The 15,470-nt window shown below is 43.3% G+C and overlaps 1 protein-coding gene across 5 annotated transcripts in view; it reads right to left on the reverse strand.

Moving 5' to 3' along the window:
- NELL1 (neural EGFL like 1) overlaps nucleotides 1–15,470 on the reverse strand; it is a 705,231-nt gene that overhangs the window by 320,722 nt on the left and 369,039 nt on the right. The gene's annotated exons all lie outside the window — the stretch shown is intronic.

Consider the following 15,470-nt stretch of genomic DNA (forward strand, 5'->3'; position numbering starts at 1 on the left):
TTTGCAATATTAATTTTTCAAATAGTTTTTGAATGTGTCAACATAGTTCTTTTGCTCAGTCATATTTCTAAAACTGTAAATGCCTTATAGATATTTCCCTAAGTGGAGAGGAGCCACAACACTCAGAAATATCTCAGTGGCAACAACAAATATTTTTGTTAAATAAACTGGTAATTGTAATAGACATCAGAGCAATTTTATTGCTTTACATTACGTTCTAGAAGAAATATCTTTTGTTTTAATGGACTTAACATATTTTATTAGCTTATAACCTTGCAGCAATATCTGTTAATTTTCACTTAAACCACTTACTTATATATTTTTATTATATGCCAGAATTACACACAGAAAACATACAATATTATATACAATAATATAAAGTACATAACAAAGTAGATACAATGACAGATTGGGCAGTACCACTAAATACTAATATCTACACTTTCGAGCTCAATTGCAGCTGGGGAATCACATTTCCCTGAAAAGCTTGATACTCACATACCTCTGACAGATGGTTTGGCAGGCTGCACCACAACTGCATTGGGGTCCTGGTATTTTCCCCCATTTAAACAGCAGGTCTATACAAGTGCCAAAGCCTGTTCATATTCTATTATCCATCTTCCATACTTTACTTGGCAAGTCAAATCCTGGGGGTGTCTCGTTGGCATTTATCAGATTGTGGATATTGAGTGGAATTGATTTCATCCATGTCCACAATCATTCATTCTCTAGATCAAAATTTTCTGATTGCAGGTTTTGTACAGATCTTATTGCTTGATGTAGGGACTTTAATCTGAATAGGCATGTGTCAGCCATGTCTTTGTTGATGGGGTAATGAGCATTAATGAGGTTCTAGTTTTGACCTTCAAGGCCATCCGCAGTCTGGGCCCAGCGTATATGAGGGACTACCTTTTGCCTTATGCCCCCTGTAGGGCTTTATGCTCTGTGGGTGCTAACCTACTGGTCGTTCCCGGTCCCAAGGAGGCTCGCCTGGCCTCGACCAGGGCCAGGGCCTTCTCAGTCCTGGCCCCAACCTGGTGGAATGAGCTCCTGGAAAAGCTGAGGGCCCTGCAGGAACTTTCAACATTCCGCAAAGCCTGCAAGACGGATATCTTCCGCCAGGCTTTTGGTTGAGGCCGGGCAGCAATGAAGATCTGCCCCCCCCTTACTAAGTGGCAGTTGTGTATGTCAGCAGCTCCCCTCCACTTCCCTTTCAGTGGGGGTAGCGATCACATTAGTTATTGAACCTTGCCGCCACTCTTGGCCGCTATAACTATGTTGTTAAAGATTAGTTGTGAGTTCATGCTTTTATGATATTGTTTTAATGGGATTGTTTTATGTAACCTGCCTCAAACCTCTGGAGGAGGCAGGATATAAATAAAATGACGATGATGATGATGATAATAACAACAACAACAACAGTTGTGCGAGTATAATCTGCTTAGAAACTCCAGCTCACGTACTTGGTCATATCATGCGATCCAGTTCATTGGAAAAAACAATTATGCTAGGATTGGCCAGTGGGAAAAGGAAACCGGGACAACAAAGAATGTGGTGGTTAAATATGATCAAAATGGACACTGGTCAGAATATTACAAAACTAAAACAAGGAGCGCAAGATCGGAAATCATGGCAGCAGTTGTGCCACAGAATCACCAAGAGTTGGACTCAACTGAATGGCTATCATCATCATCATCATCATCATCATCATCATCATCATCATCATCAATCTGCTTAGGATCCCTGAAACAAAATTAATAAAACTTGCCTCAACCAGGGCCTTTTCAGCTCTGGCCCCAGTGTCGTGGAATGCTCTGCCAAATGAATACAGAGCCAAGAGACCTCAAGTTGTTCTGCAGGGCTTTCAAGACAGAGCTGTTCATCCAGGCCAGGGGCCTAAAGGCTTGAGGGCAGGGAGGGTGCATCAAATCTGTTGGCCTTCCTGACCAAGAATCCACCCAATCAGAACATCACTGCAATAATAAATACCCCCGGGCCTCTGGAAAAGGGATAAAGTATGCAATAACTAGACATATTTTCTGTTCATAACTTTATATTTTGTGTTTATAATTTTATTGCTTTTAACATATTTTTTGAATTAGATTATACCTGTAGGATTTTAATTTGTAAGCTTCCCTAAACCTTCGGGGAAGGGCAGCACAAAAATAGAATAAAATAGAATAAAATAGAATAAATTAATGGAGGGACCCAAATTCATTATATACTACACTACAGAGAGTTATCAACCTCCAGGTAGCACTTGGAGACCTCCTGCTATTACAGTTGATCTCTAGATCTGTGGTCCCCATCCACTGGGCCTCTGCAGGGCCGCGCCGGGCCGCGCATGTGTGTTTGCACCATGCATGGCCGCAAACGCGCATATGCGGCACTCCCACGCACGCATGCGCAGGAGTGCCGCACATGCGCATTTGCGGCCAAACATGACACAAACGCGCATGTGCGACCCAGCTGCACATGTGTGCATGTGCGGGAGTGCCGCGCATGCATGGCATGCGCAGCCAGGCGATCGCCCTCACCGCCGCTGCCAGTCCGCAGCCTGAAAAAGGTTGCGGACCACTGCTCTAGATGACAAATATCAGTTCACTTGGAGACAATGTTTTCTTTGAAGGATGGACTCTATGGCATGATACCTGCTGAGGTCCCATCCCTTCCCTCCCCATCCCTTCCCTCTACTTCCAAAATCCAGGCATTTCGCAACCCAGAGCTGGCAATCTTAACTACAGAAGAGGAAAAAAGAATTTAGGTCTGCTACACACAACTACTTGATAATGACATCTTATGTCTCAACTTGTATTTGTTAGCAGACTGTATGACCTTTCACTTCAGAGTGTTGTGGGCAAGGTGTGAAACTCTCCCTGTGGTGCCTAATCAGTGATGACTGTTTGAAACACAGAGCTCAATTGCTGCTGTCACAGAACAGTAAAAGTGTAACTGTTAACTCACCTCTATTTAGTGAAGGAAGAGGTATTAGCTGTCAAATTCTTGGCAATATATATATATATGTATATATATATGTATATGTATATACATATACATATACATATACATATACATATACATATACATATATACATACATACACACACACACACACACACACACACTGCCCAGATATATATGAACTGGGCATCTCCCAACTCTGGCTGAGATGTCACGTGGAGTCCGGCAGCACCTGCCACTGCTTTGGGGCTGTTGTGGGAGGGAGCAGGGCAAAGTAGTGCTGTAATTAGAGTGGAATGGAACCTCCCTGGCCAGGGGGAATGAGGCACCGGAGTGGAAGAACCAGAGCAGGGGGTGGACAGCACTGTGCCTGCATGCAGGCACCATCTGGCACACCGGTGCAGGCACCACCCCTCCCCTCTCCTCCACACTGCAACGCTGGGCGCCTCATCCTTCCATGATCACCAGTGCACCAGAGCGTGCAAGCCTATGACCCCCTTTGGTTCACTGCCGCTGCTGCTACTGCAGTGGGGGTTGCAGTGGTGGGAATCGCTGTTCTACTAGGAAGTTACTACTAGGAAACAGTGTCTCCTTTCACCAGGGCAGAGGCATTTCCTCGGCACCCTGGATCCCAGAGGACCAGCAGAAGGGTGTTTCTGGGCCTTCTGCAGCCCTACACCTCCAGAAGGTGTGCAGAAGCTGCCCAAGTTTCCCTCTTCCTTGTCCTCCAAGCTGAAAGGGGCCACGAGGCCAGGGCGACTTACTGGCACAGAGCATGCTCTGAGTCTGGCTCCTCTTTCACCTGTCAAACTTCTGAAGCCAACAGGAAGTTGGAAGTGGAGAGCTGATCCCTTGTCAAGCCTTTTCTGGTTGAGGGTTGCCTCCTGACTGGGTCTAAAGTACCTGGGCAGGCCATTCCTAGATGAGGGCCAATCTGGTAGTGGGTGAGCAGTCAGTTTGGGTTTTATAAGGTTTACTAGTAATCAAGCCCGCTGTAATCTAAATACAGCGGGCGTTAGACCAGGGAGCCCCTGGCAGTCGCGCGGAGCGCGGCTGCCGGGGGTTCCCTTTGTCGGCGGCCTGACGCCAGGGCAGGCCGCCGGGCAGGGAGCCTCCCTTGCCAGTGGCCTGACGCGTCGGAGGCGCTTCGCGCCTCCCAACGCGTCAGGCCGCCATCAAGGGAGCAACTGCGAGCCGCGCTCTGCGCAGCTCGCAGTTGCTTCCTTGTCAGCAGGGTGGGAATTGGCCCAGCCGATGGTCTGTCCAGACAAAGCCCTCCCACCAAGCTCTTACCGAATTATTAAGTCCACGGTGCCCACGGCGCCCTGGGCGTGTTAAGGATACTGATGATGACATTGATCTGAAAATCATTCATATTTTCTACATGTTATATCTTCAGTCAGCCCCCTTTCCTAAAGGTACCTTAAGCATACTCCCTCAATTTCCCTTTGATCTTCTTCCCTTCCTTCCTAGACCAGACCAAAAGTGGCCTTTGTCATGTGCCCCATCTGTCTTTATTTTTAGTTACACTGGGGGCCGATAAGGACAGTTGGTGATGAAATTTAAGAAGCCCTGATTTAGAATTTTGCAATACAGATCGTTTCTGTCACAGAAATGAGGTTTTTTTTCCAACTGCGGGGGAATTTACTTGTATATACAGCTTATATGAAATATTTCCACTGGTCTCTGTTGTATTAAGTAATTATATCAGTATGAGAGTTAAGAAATACAGCCCTGTTACTTATTCAGTAATACTGACCATTCTGAGAAGAGTAAGGTCTCCGAAAATTTGACAATGACAAATAAAACTGATCAGAGAAAGCAAGGGCACCAAAACTGTTCACAGTTTTTTCTCCTATCATGTACTTGTGGAGGGGAAGGGGGTTACTTTTATATGATCCCATACCTGTGTTTGGAATAGAAATCATACTGCCAGTAATAATTAAAAAAACATCTATGATATGGACATCCATTATGCTATCCGATAAGCAAGTAGCTACAATTCCTAATGAAATCTCTTTGAATCCACTGTCAAGCAGCTGTCATCTAACAAGAGCGCTTGATCAGTAAGTGGCCTAGACTGAATGTGAAATGATAGTTTGGAGGCAAAAATCTCTATTCCATTACAAATATCTGAACTATCCAGGCCCTTTATCTTTGCTCTTCTGATTATGATTCTCTTGAAGAATGTGTAAAAACTGTCTAAAATACCACAACGAAAAGCTCCTTCTCTATCACACCAGGTTGCTCTAGAACTGTAAGGAACAAACTTGGGCATCAGCATTTGTTCATGCACTACTCCATTTACAAATCTCTTCTGAAAGGTGGCTTTTCAGTCATGTATTCAAATATAAAAAGTAACAAGAAAAATGTATAACTAGGTTTTTTTTAATCATTTGACAAGATAAAATGTCTGTCCATCACTTGCCTGAGACAAAACCATCTCCATAATAAAGAAATGTGGATTCTGAAAAGTTTAAAGGAACAACTTAATTGGCACTTTCTTTCAGTACAAAATAAGAGTTTCCTAGATATTAGTAGCAACTTAAGAATGTGCTGCAAAAGTTTCCAGGTTGTGCAAATGGGTAGAGGGAAAGAAGAAAATCCAAAGGCTGCAAAATGGCTAACTAATGCTGCAATCCTAGGACTAATCCTCACTGATAATCCTGATGATTTTTAGCTTTTGTTTTTAGTTTTCACATGCTTCATCTTTATTGTTGCCATTCCTAAAGCACTGGTAAGTGGCTTCCATTCAGCAAAATGATTTTGCAAAGATATGCTCAGCTGAAAGGTTGAGATACTGATGCTGACTTCATTTCTTTGTAAAAAAAATACATATATATCAGCTTGGATGTCCCAAACAAAAGGCTCCACACTTCTATATTTAACATCATTACAATACTTTCCATAAGCCACATAGCGGATATACATCAGTTTGGCTCTTACAGAACTCAAATTGTGATTCATGTGCATAGACTGCTTGTCGCATTTGAAATATTAGAGCTTGTCTTCTTGTAGTCTTTTGAGATGATAAAAATACATGATTTATGTCTTTCCCTAGGATGGTGAAGCAGTTTGCTTTTCTTATAAGAAGGTATACTTATGGTCTTTAAAATGAAATTTGACACAGCATAATGATCCTTCACATATCACTAACTTCCGTCTGCATAAGCCAGTTTGCTCTAACGACAAGGAGTCACTTTGGCTAAAGCTTTTTGGTGATGTTCGCTGTACCAGAATTTAGTCTGGCATGGTACATGATGTCATTCTTCATTAATATGCATGTTGGTAGCTCCTGGTTTCATATTTTGTTCCATATTACAGCAGTTATTGGGAAACAGCAGTTCAAATAAAGTTATATTCCCTTTACATCTAAAACAGCATAGCTCTCCTGACCTTAATGGCAGAATGCCACTAAAAACTGCCTGAAAACAGAGCTCTTACCTGAAGTTATATGTCACTCAATAAACATAGCATTTAAAGCAGACAATGAATGTTGAGCTTCCTCAAGTGGGCAGGGTCTCAAGCTAATGCTGCATGTGAAGGAGGGGGGATCAAACCCAGTTCTCCATACAGTCTGTTGCTCTTAACCACTACACCACACTGGCTCTTACCATCACTAGCATAGGACTTGTACTTTCTTGTCAGTCTATCTTGTTCTCCTCAGCCATGACCCACCTAGCCAGTCGGGTGACCTTGGGCCAGTCACAGTTCTCTCACAGCTCTCTCAGCCTCACCTACCTCACAGGATGTGCATTGTGGAAAGAAGAAGGGCAGGTGATTGTAAGTCACTTTGAGACTCCATCAGGTAGTGAAAAGCAGGGTGCAAAATCTCTCTCTCTCTCTGAATACAAGCTTACTAGTGATAACCAGGTAACTGAGGTACAGTTCTCAGTCTAGATAAGTCTCATGCCACTCCCTGTTTCCCAGCCATTGCTTTCTATTGCATACCCTGATCAGAATGTTGTGTGTTGACTTTAGATTCTGCCAATTTCCTTCCAAGCTGCTCTCATTACATCGTTTGCTGTATTTCAGCTATCTTCTTAAATCCTGGCTACAGATATCATCTCCAAATTTACACCGGAACCCGGCCGCTAACTACCTGCTACTTGCTCTGTCATCAATGAAGTTCTCTAAAGGGAAATGGATCTCACCCCCTGGGACAAACTGACAATATTTCTACATCAGGGCTCAACTAATTACTGTGAATGAAAACTACATTTTTCACGATTCCAGCCAGAAAAGTTCAGCTGGTAAGCAGACCAAGAAGTTAGAAGGGAGGAGGAGGGATTAGTTTATAAGTGAATGACTTCAGGAAGATCCACTGTTATATTCATCCCAGAGGAAAGGTTCATTGCAAAGGATGCCCTCAGGAAATCATTGGTAATCCAACAAGAATGTTTGCAAACGTAGTCCAGGCAGTACTTTGCAAAATAATAATAATAAGAAGAGTTGGTTCTTATATGCCACTTTTCCCTACACAAAGGAGGCTCAAAGCGGCTTACAGTCGCCTTCCCATTCCTCATAAGAATGATCATCATACTGTATAACTGCAAAGATGCCAAGTTCCACATCTTTACAAACCCACAATATATGGTTGAAAAAGGTCAGGAGAGGAGAGTAAAGCATATGTCATATATCAAGGCACTATGCACTCTCCATCAATCTATATAAAAATTGATTTTTTTAAAGACAATTTATACCCCAGTTCTGGGACTCAAATATAAATAAATCAATAACAAGCTATGTGGGGTTTACCTGTGGTTGAAATGTTTTAGACATGCTAAAGCCTCTTGGCTTACTTTGTTCTAAACTGTAGATTCAAGGGAAATTCTGAATTCCAATACATCCTTGTAGAATAAGGTCTACTCAATATCTAGGGAAATGACTATTTCAGTTGGAGAAGCGTGTTTATTCAGCACTACATCTAAATGATTTAACCTGGCTCCTTTAGAACCAGCTAAGTTGTTTGTTTTCATTGTCCAAAGTAGTTTCAGAGTAGCTTACAATAGTCTTCCCTTCCTCTCACCACAACAGACATCCTGTGAGGTAGGTGAAACTAGAAAAAATCAACCAAATAGGCTGCTACAAAAATATAATCTTTTTGGTCATAAGTATTCCAATTTATTCTGTAGATATTGCCTTCAAATCTATGATGTACAAACATAAACCAAAACAGGTTCTGGATAAACTTTATGTTTGTACATCATAGATATAATACTTACAACCAAAAGGTTGAATTTTTCTAGTTTGGATTATTCCATTCAGACAGCCTTCTTTTGCACGCTGTGAGATAGGTGCGACAGAGAGAGCTCTGAGAGAAACTGCTCTGTGAGAACAGTTTCTAATAGGACTGTGACCAGCCTAAGGTCACCCAAACATATGGAGGAGCAGGGAACCAAATCCATAGAAGCCACTGCTCATAACCACTACACCAAGCTGTACAAATTGCCATTGCTTTAAAAAGACATAAATAGAGCACAGACAGAAGAAGCTGTTGCTGGAGGATGGTGTCTTTTTTTTACTTGCTCATTGACTCTTATGGGATTCTTTTCCTTTAAATTTGGAACTTCTGGCCAATGGCTATTCAGAGCAATCCAAGGAGGGAGACACTCAGGTACTGATCCTTGTTGGCTGGAAATGACCTGCAATTCCAGCAAATCCCCAGGTCCCAATCTTTCTCATCCTGCAACCTGTCTGCCACAGAGTCCCCCCTCCAAAGCAAGTCCTTTCATCAGGAGCCTGGAGATGAGTTGTCATTTTAGAGTCCCCCTCCAAACCAGCCATTTTTCCCTGGGGAGCTGATCTCTATAGTCCAATCCCAGGAGGTTTCCAGGCCGAAAATGGAGTTTGGTGTGCCCTCGGTGAGGAATGTTCCTTAAGGTTTGGAGGTGGGGCCTCAAGCCTCCAAGGAAGGGCAGCTTTTGCCATGTAGTAAGGTGACCAGATTTTAACATTGGTAAAGTGGGACACCATTGACCGGAGGGGGGGGGGTCTTGATTTAAAATTTGGTCTATAACAAAAAGTTTCATAGAACGCATAGAAAGCAAAAATAATATTGTAATATATATATATATTTAAATTTCAACATAAGTACAATTTGCCAGGTGCCCCCAGATGTCCTTCCAAAAGTGGGACAATCTAGTGACCTTACCATGTAGCCAGCCCACAGGAAGGCCACAGTGCAGTCTTGCATCCTAGCACCTGTTGTACTCCTGGGTACAATGGGCTTTGCCTCTAGCTAACTTTATATTCCACAGAGCTGCTGATGCTGATGCTTGGAATACTCAACAGCAGCTTTTAAAGCTCAACTTCAAATACAAATCCCAGCATTACAGACCCAAATCCTTCTCTGGCTCTATCTGTATAACTGAGCCAGAGAAAAAACATAGTACTGTACTTAACTGTAACCTGCACAGTCACACATGGGTATGATCTGCCATAGAAATTTTCTTTCTGAAGCTCAAAATACCTAGAGGCCCTCCTTCCCCCTTCCCCCATTTCTCACCTTTTCCAGTGTCACATAGAAGGGGTGGAGTGTCCTCCCCTCACTTCCTCTCTGCCACTGCAGCAATGAAGTTAAGTTATTAGAGTTTGTTAACAGTTCACATTGGGGCAGAAGGGAGAGATATATGACTACTATGTGATGAACAACAATGACATGTAAGTGCAACCCTATTTCCATCATCATGGTGGCTGTGCAGTTCCCTATGGGAAATTAGTGAGCTGACTCACCATTTTAGGTAGCTTGCCCACCCTCTCATCTGGACTAGGATCTGATGTAGGGCTAGAACTTTCAGAGTCCATTGCAGGGTCCCCTCACAGCAGGTACAGGCATACATTACTGAAATTGGATAAGAATGTGCTCGATGAAGGTGAGGATACAAATTCACATCCCTGGAATGAGCAAAGTTGTCATCTCACTCCTCCAGACAAGCTGGAGATACCACATACGGGTATGATAGCCACAGCATAGACGTTGGAGTCTGAGGCCATTTGCTCTGGTTCTGAGTTATGCAGGACTTGACCTGCCAGCAAACCAGTTTCTACCTCCTCATCCAACACCGAACACAAAGGGGAACCTGGACCCAGGGATGGAGTCCTACGCTTCTCCTGAAGAGGTCGGACAGGCTCAGGAGTGTGCAATGGATCTTGTTGCTGAGAAACTCACTTGCATTTTTGTCTTTGAGCTTGGTCTTCACCTTCTTAACTGGTGGCTTTGAAGAGGCACAGTGAACTGGAGGGGAACACAACCTTGCTCAGATTCCCTATGACATTGATCCGAGAGGCAGAGCTGACTTTGTTGAATCTGAAGATGCAGCAGCAGGTAAACTTTTCCAGAACCAATTTGGATAACAGCTCTGAAGCTTTGAGAGCTTTCTCCTACAGTGTTGCCCTAAGTTTTGAAACTATCCCCTTGAGCTTTAGGAGCAAAGCAATAATGGGCCTTACATGTGAGGATGTTGTACCCTTCACACAAAAAGGAACAGACATAAGCCATTTTCATCAGTTTGAGTCATCTTCATACCATAACTGGTAGATTTTTTTTCAAAGGAGCTTTCTGAGCCATTCTGACTCAGAAGCCCAAAACTGAACATAATTTCTCACAATGAGAACAACTGGAGACTCCACAAAGATTACCTTCTCCTTTGGCATCAAAAGAGGAACTTTTGCTGCACAGAAGCACATGCCCCCCTGGATGGGAACAAGGTTTCTGGCTCTGACTAACAGCATTTCTTGGAGCCTTTTAGCAATAAAACCTCTCTGATGACAGGCCTGATCATGCACAACTCCCAAGTGGGATTGTGTAGAAGATCGATAAAGTGAAAGTCGCAGGAATCCTTTGCTTCAGTCAGTTATTTGGATCCAACCAGCTATTCTTTACCTAAGCATGTTACATGACAGTACACTACACTACACAGTTTGGTGTAGTGGTTAGGTGTGCGGACTTCTAATCTGGCATGCCGGGTTCGATTCTGCGCTCCCCCACATGCATCCAGCTGGGTGACCTTGGGCTCGCCACAGCACTGATAAAACTGTTCTGACCGAGCAGTGATATCAAGGCTCTCTCAGCCTCACCCACCTCACAGGGTGTCTGTTGTGGGGAGAGGAATGGGAAGGCGACTGTAAGCCGCTTTGAGCCTCCTCCGGGTAGGGAAAAGCGGCATATAAGAACCAACTCTTCTTCTTCTTCTTCTTCTACTACTAATTCTCACCCTTGTATGCTATGTCTTGTAACATACATTAATGATTCATTTATGCAGACACCCCTAGAAGAAGAAACAGAAGAGTTGTTTTTTATAACTCACTGCCCAAACAAGTCTCAAAGCAGTTTACAATTACCTTCCCTTCCTCTCCCCACAACAGACACCCTGTGAGGTAGGTGAAACTGAGAGAGCTCTGGCAGGACTGTGCTGTGAGAACAGCTCTAACAGGACTATGACTAGCCCAGGGTCATTCAGCTAGTTGCATGTGGAGGATTGGGGAAAAGCTGCTACAGCAAATGCTGCTGGCAGGAAGAATAGCAGTAGAGGGGATGTAAAGTTAAGAAAGCTGAAGGCTTTAAAGAAAGGTTAAGCAGCAAGGTAATTAACATGGAGGAGCTCAACAGTAGTGTGGCAGAAGAAAGGAATTCAGTGGACTGAGGAGGAAAGTGCAGTGGAAAAGAGCCAAAGGGAAAGACAGGGTGGAAAAAATAAAAAATACCATGTGTAGACAGAAAAGGTATGTGTACTTTTAGAGACCATATGGGTTAAAGAAGAAGGCAGAAGAACTTTAGGCTGTGCCAGGAAGACAACAGAATGTGGAATTTTATATATGCAAGTGTTAGAATACTGGTCCCTAGTTACTCAGTGTTTATGCATTAGTTTCTTTTTAAAAAACAGTCTCAGTATGCAATGTAGATAAACACAATCAAGTAATTAACATTTGCTGGAATGGTGCCATTTTTAAATATCAAGTAATAAATAAACACTTAGCTTTTCCAACACAAAGTATATTTTCTTAACCCTAAGTGATATCTGCAGCGGTTTGATAAATGGATTAATGGGCCACATTCGTAGACTTGTAAATATTTTTAAATGTTTGTACTTTTACTTTTATAGGGATGGTTGATAACACATTCATAAGTTGTCTGATGGTAAAAAAAGATTCTTTTAATAAAAATGCGCATTTAGAATTCACATAACAACCACGTTTAGAGAAAAAAGAATGCAAACAGTAATGAAATTAAATTGAAATATGTCAGAAAAGCAGGTTTTGCTCTGTGACAGCATCCTACTCACCTGTTGACACATTACATCTCAAGCAGGAATTCACCAATTTTGATTATCAAAATGGATATTACAACTTTGCTGATATATGCAATTATGGTGAACTTGCCTTATGCCCAATTATGACCTATTTATTTTCCATAGGCTGGAAAAAAAACTAGCACCTGGAAAACTGCTTGTGCAAGAGTAGCAGAGTGAAAGACAAGGACTGATTCCCCACAGGGCCTAAAGGCCGGGCAGGTGCTCACATGGCAATGGGGCTAATCCTAATGTATGATGTTGGCACCGGTCCGGCCCCCTCCTAGCCCTGGCTCACCTTACGGCCTCCTTTGCTCCATGGCAATGAACACCGATGTTTCCGTCTTCCCTTTTCTATCACGGGCACCATAGTTTTGCTATGCTAGGCCCATGCACACAGGGAAGACAGTGTCCTGGCAGATACAGAAAATGCCTTGTTTGGCTCCGTGGCGATTCGTGGTGGTGTGGAGCTGAATAGGACTTTTATTTACTTCCACAAAGGTGCAATTCACCTTCGTGAAAGTAACACACACACCCTGCCACAGCGAAGTGCAGTGAAACCTTTATGCCCCAGCTGTGTGTGTGCACACCGCCATGCATAACAGATCAAGCAGCCATTCAATGTGTGTCAAAAGAAATGTGTCTGTCAACACTGCATTACTTTCAAAGGGATGTGCATTCCAATGCTCTTTGTCATTTGATGCCTAATTGATAAGCACAATTAGTCATTTGTAGTTACCACCACTATAGCTGGCAATTGACTGAATATTTACTTATATAGCCAACTTTCCTCTGTTCAAATTAAACATGTTCTTGTAATCTGAGGCAATGTCACAACATGGAATAGATTTTATAGAACCATGAGCAATGTTGTAGCACTGCATGTATAAAATGAACAGAAACAACTATATACCTCCTTCACAAAGTCTACATGCACAGAAGTTGTTCAGCACAGTAAGGCTCTCTGAAACACTCTACAAATTTTCTATAGATGCTCAAGACCACAGGGAGGCAAAGCAAAAAACTGTGGAAATTTAGGGCAAAAGTTTCACATAGTCTTTTTCAAGCTTTGAATTAGCATTTCTAATTCTTCAAGATTTAGATTAATTCTCCATTTCTTTAATCACAGAATCTGTTCCTCTTAATATTTCTGGTAATGCCTAGGAGGAGGAGCTGGTCTCATGACTTAAGTGCCTCTCAGTGCTTAACACCCACTCAGGGCAGCTGTCCCGCCCCTGAGTGCCTCCTCCTCCAACGGCTTGCCTGTCTGTCCAACGGCCAGCCAACTGCCTTCCATCCCCCAATCTTGACCACCTCCTCCTCCTTCCACTTCCCTCCGAGTCTCAAATGCTGCAGATCCCTGCTGCATATGAGCTGCCCCTGCTGGTGAGTTCCCTGTCTGGGGGCCTCCAGCCTGCAGCCTTTCCAGGTCTAGGGAGGAGGGAGAGGCCATCTGCAGAGTTCTTCCACCCACACCTCCCAAATCTAGCACCTGTTGTAGTCCTGAATGCAATGGGCTTTGTCCCTAGTACATTATATAAAAAGCAAAACTCCCCCTCCACAGCACAATCATATGCTGTGCCAAATTCAAGTATTCTTGATGGCTGCACCCACAACAGAGAAAACAGAGTTGCACTTACCTATAACTGTTGTTCATCAAATGGTCTTTGTGCAGGCACACACAGGACTGCATGATTGCAGGCTAGCGATTGAGAGAGCTTCCAAGTTTTTCAGGAAAAGTTACTATGCTTTGGACTGGTTCTCCTTCTCTTTGTCTACAGGGAATATCTTTCTCATCCAAAGTTGGTGCAAGCAGTCCATCCTACAGTTCCCTTCATTGCCATCAGGAGGCCTCTGCATGTTTGGCTGCCCACAGCAGGGGAAATAGAGGGATGTGTGTTCAGAAGACCTTACTTGAGAGAGCTTACTTGAGAGACTACTTGAATTCCAGGGGGAGGACACTCATAGAAGGAGGTCAGCTCCATGTTATTCTGTAACTCATTGACCCCAACCAAATGCCTGGTGGAAGAGCTCTATTTTCCAGGCCCTTCGGAGCTGTGTAAGCTCTTGAAGGGTCTGCAGCTTTTCTGGGATCTCATTCCATCAGGTTGGGGGCAACACTGAAAATGCCCTGGCCCTGGCTGAGGCCATGTATACATCTTGGGGGCCAGGGATCACCACTTGGTTTGAATTGGTGAAGTGCAAAGCTCTACAAGAGACATAGTCAGCTAGGTGGTCCCTCAGATATGTGGAGCCCTGGCCATTGATGGCCTTAATGGTTAAAACCAGAAATCTGAATCTGATCCAGATTTCAACTGGGAACTAAGGAAGCTGAGAACAGGCGTAATATGGGCTCTCCATGGTGTCCTAGTGAAAACCCACACTGCTGCATTTTGAACCAGTTGCAGTCTCCAGATCAGGGTCAAGGGAAGGGCCACATAGAGTGAGTTACAGTAATCTAGAACATGAGGTGACCATCATGTAGATCACTATAGTAGCATGTCTTGGCAGTAGCATGTGCGAAAAAGATCTAGGAGTCTTAGTAATCTTAGTAGGAGTCTTAGTAGGAGTCTTAGTAGACCATACATTGAACATGAGTCAGCAGTGTGACTTGGTGGCTAAGAATACAATGGGTAAATACAATTTCTTTTACATCTTTTATATACCAGAAGGAACAAGCATTACGGCTTCTAGATAAATTCTGTTTTCATTGGCTTCATCAGTGGTTGAAACCTCCAATCCTCCAAAAACAGTTTGTAGTATCAAAGGTGGCAAAATCCTATCGCCTTTCCTTATATTATTATTGTTAATATTTTAGTATCAATCGGCCATGCTTTGGGTACTGTGGGGAATGCTAGTCAATGACCAGGGGAGTGTCTAGAAGTCGTTATGGTTGTTCCTTCTGGTATATAAATGTAAATAGATGTAAAAGAAATTGTATTTACTCATTGTATATATTACAAACATATTGCCTTAGAAAAGTTCCCTTTCTTTCTGTTGGTGGCTAGGAAGGCAAATGGGATTTTGGGCTGTATCAAACAGAGATTTGATCACGAGAGGTGATGGTACCACTATACTCTGCTCTGGTTCGGCCTCACTTGGAGTACTGTTCAGTTTTGGGCATCCCAGTTGAAGAGAGATGTAGACAAACTGGAGCGTGTCCAGAGGAAGGCAACAAATATGGTGAGGGGTTTGGAGATCAAAACATATGAAGAAAGG

This window comes from Paroedura picta, chromosome 2 (genome assembly GCF_049243985.1).
Source record: "Paroedura picta isolate Pp20150507F chromosome 2, Ppicta_v3.0, whole genome shotgun sequence".
Lineage (NCBI taxonomy): Eukaryota > Metazoa > Chordata > Lepidosauria > Squamata > Gekkonidae > Paroedura > Paroedura picta.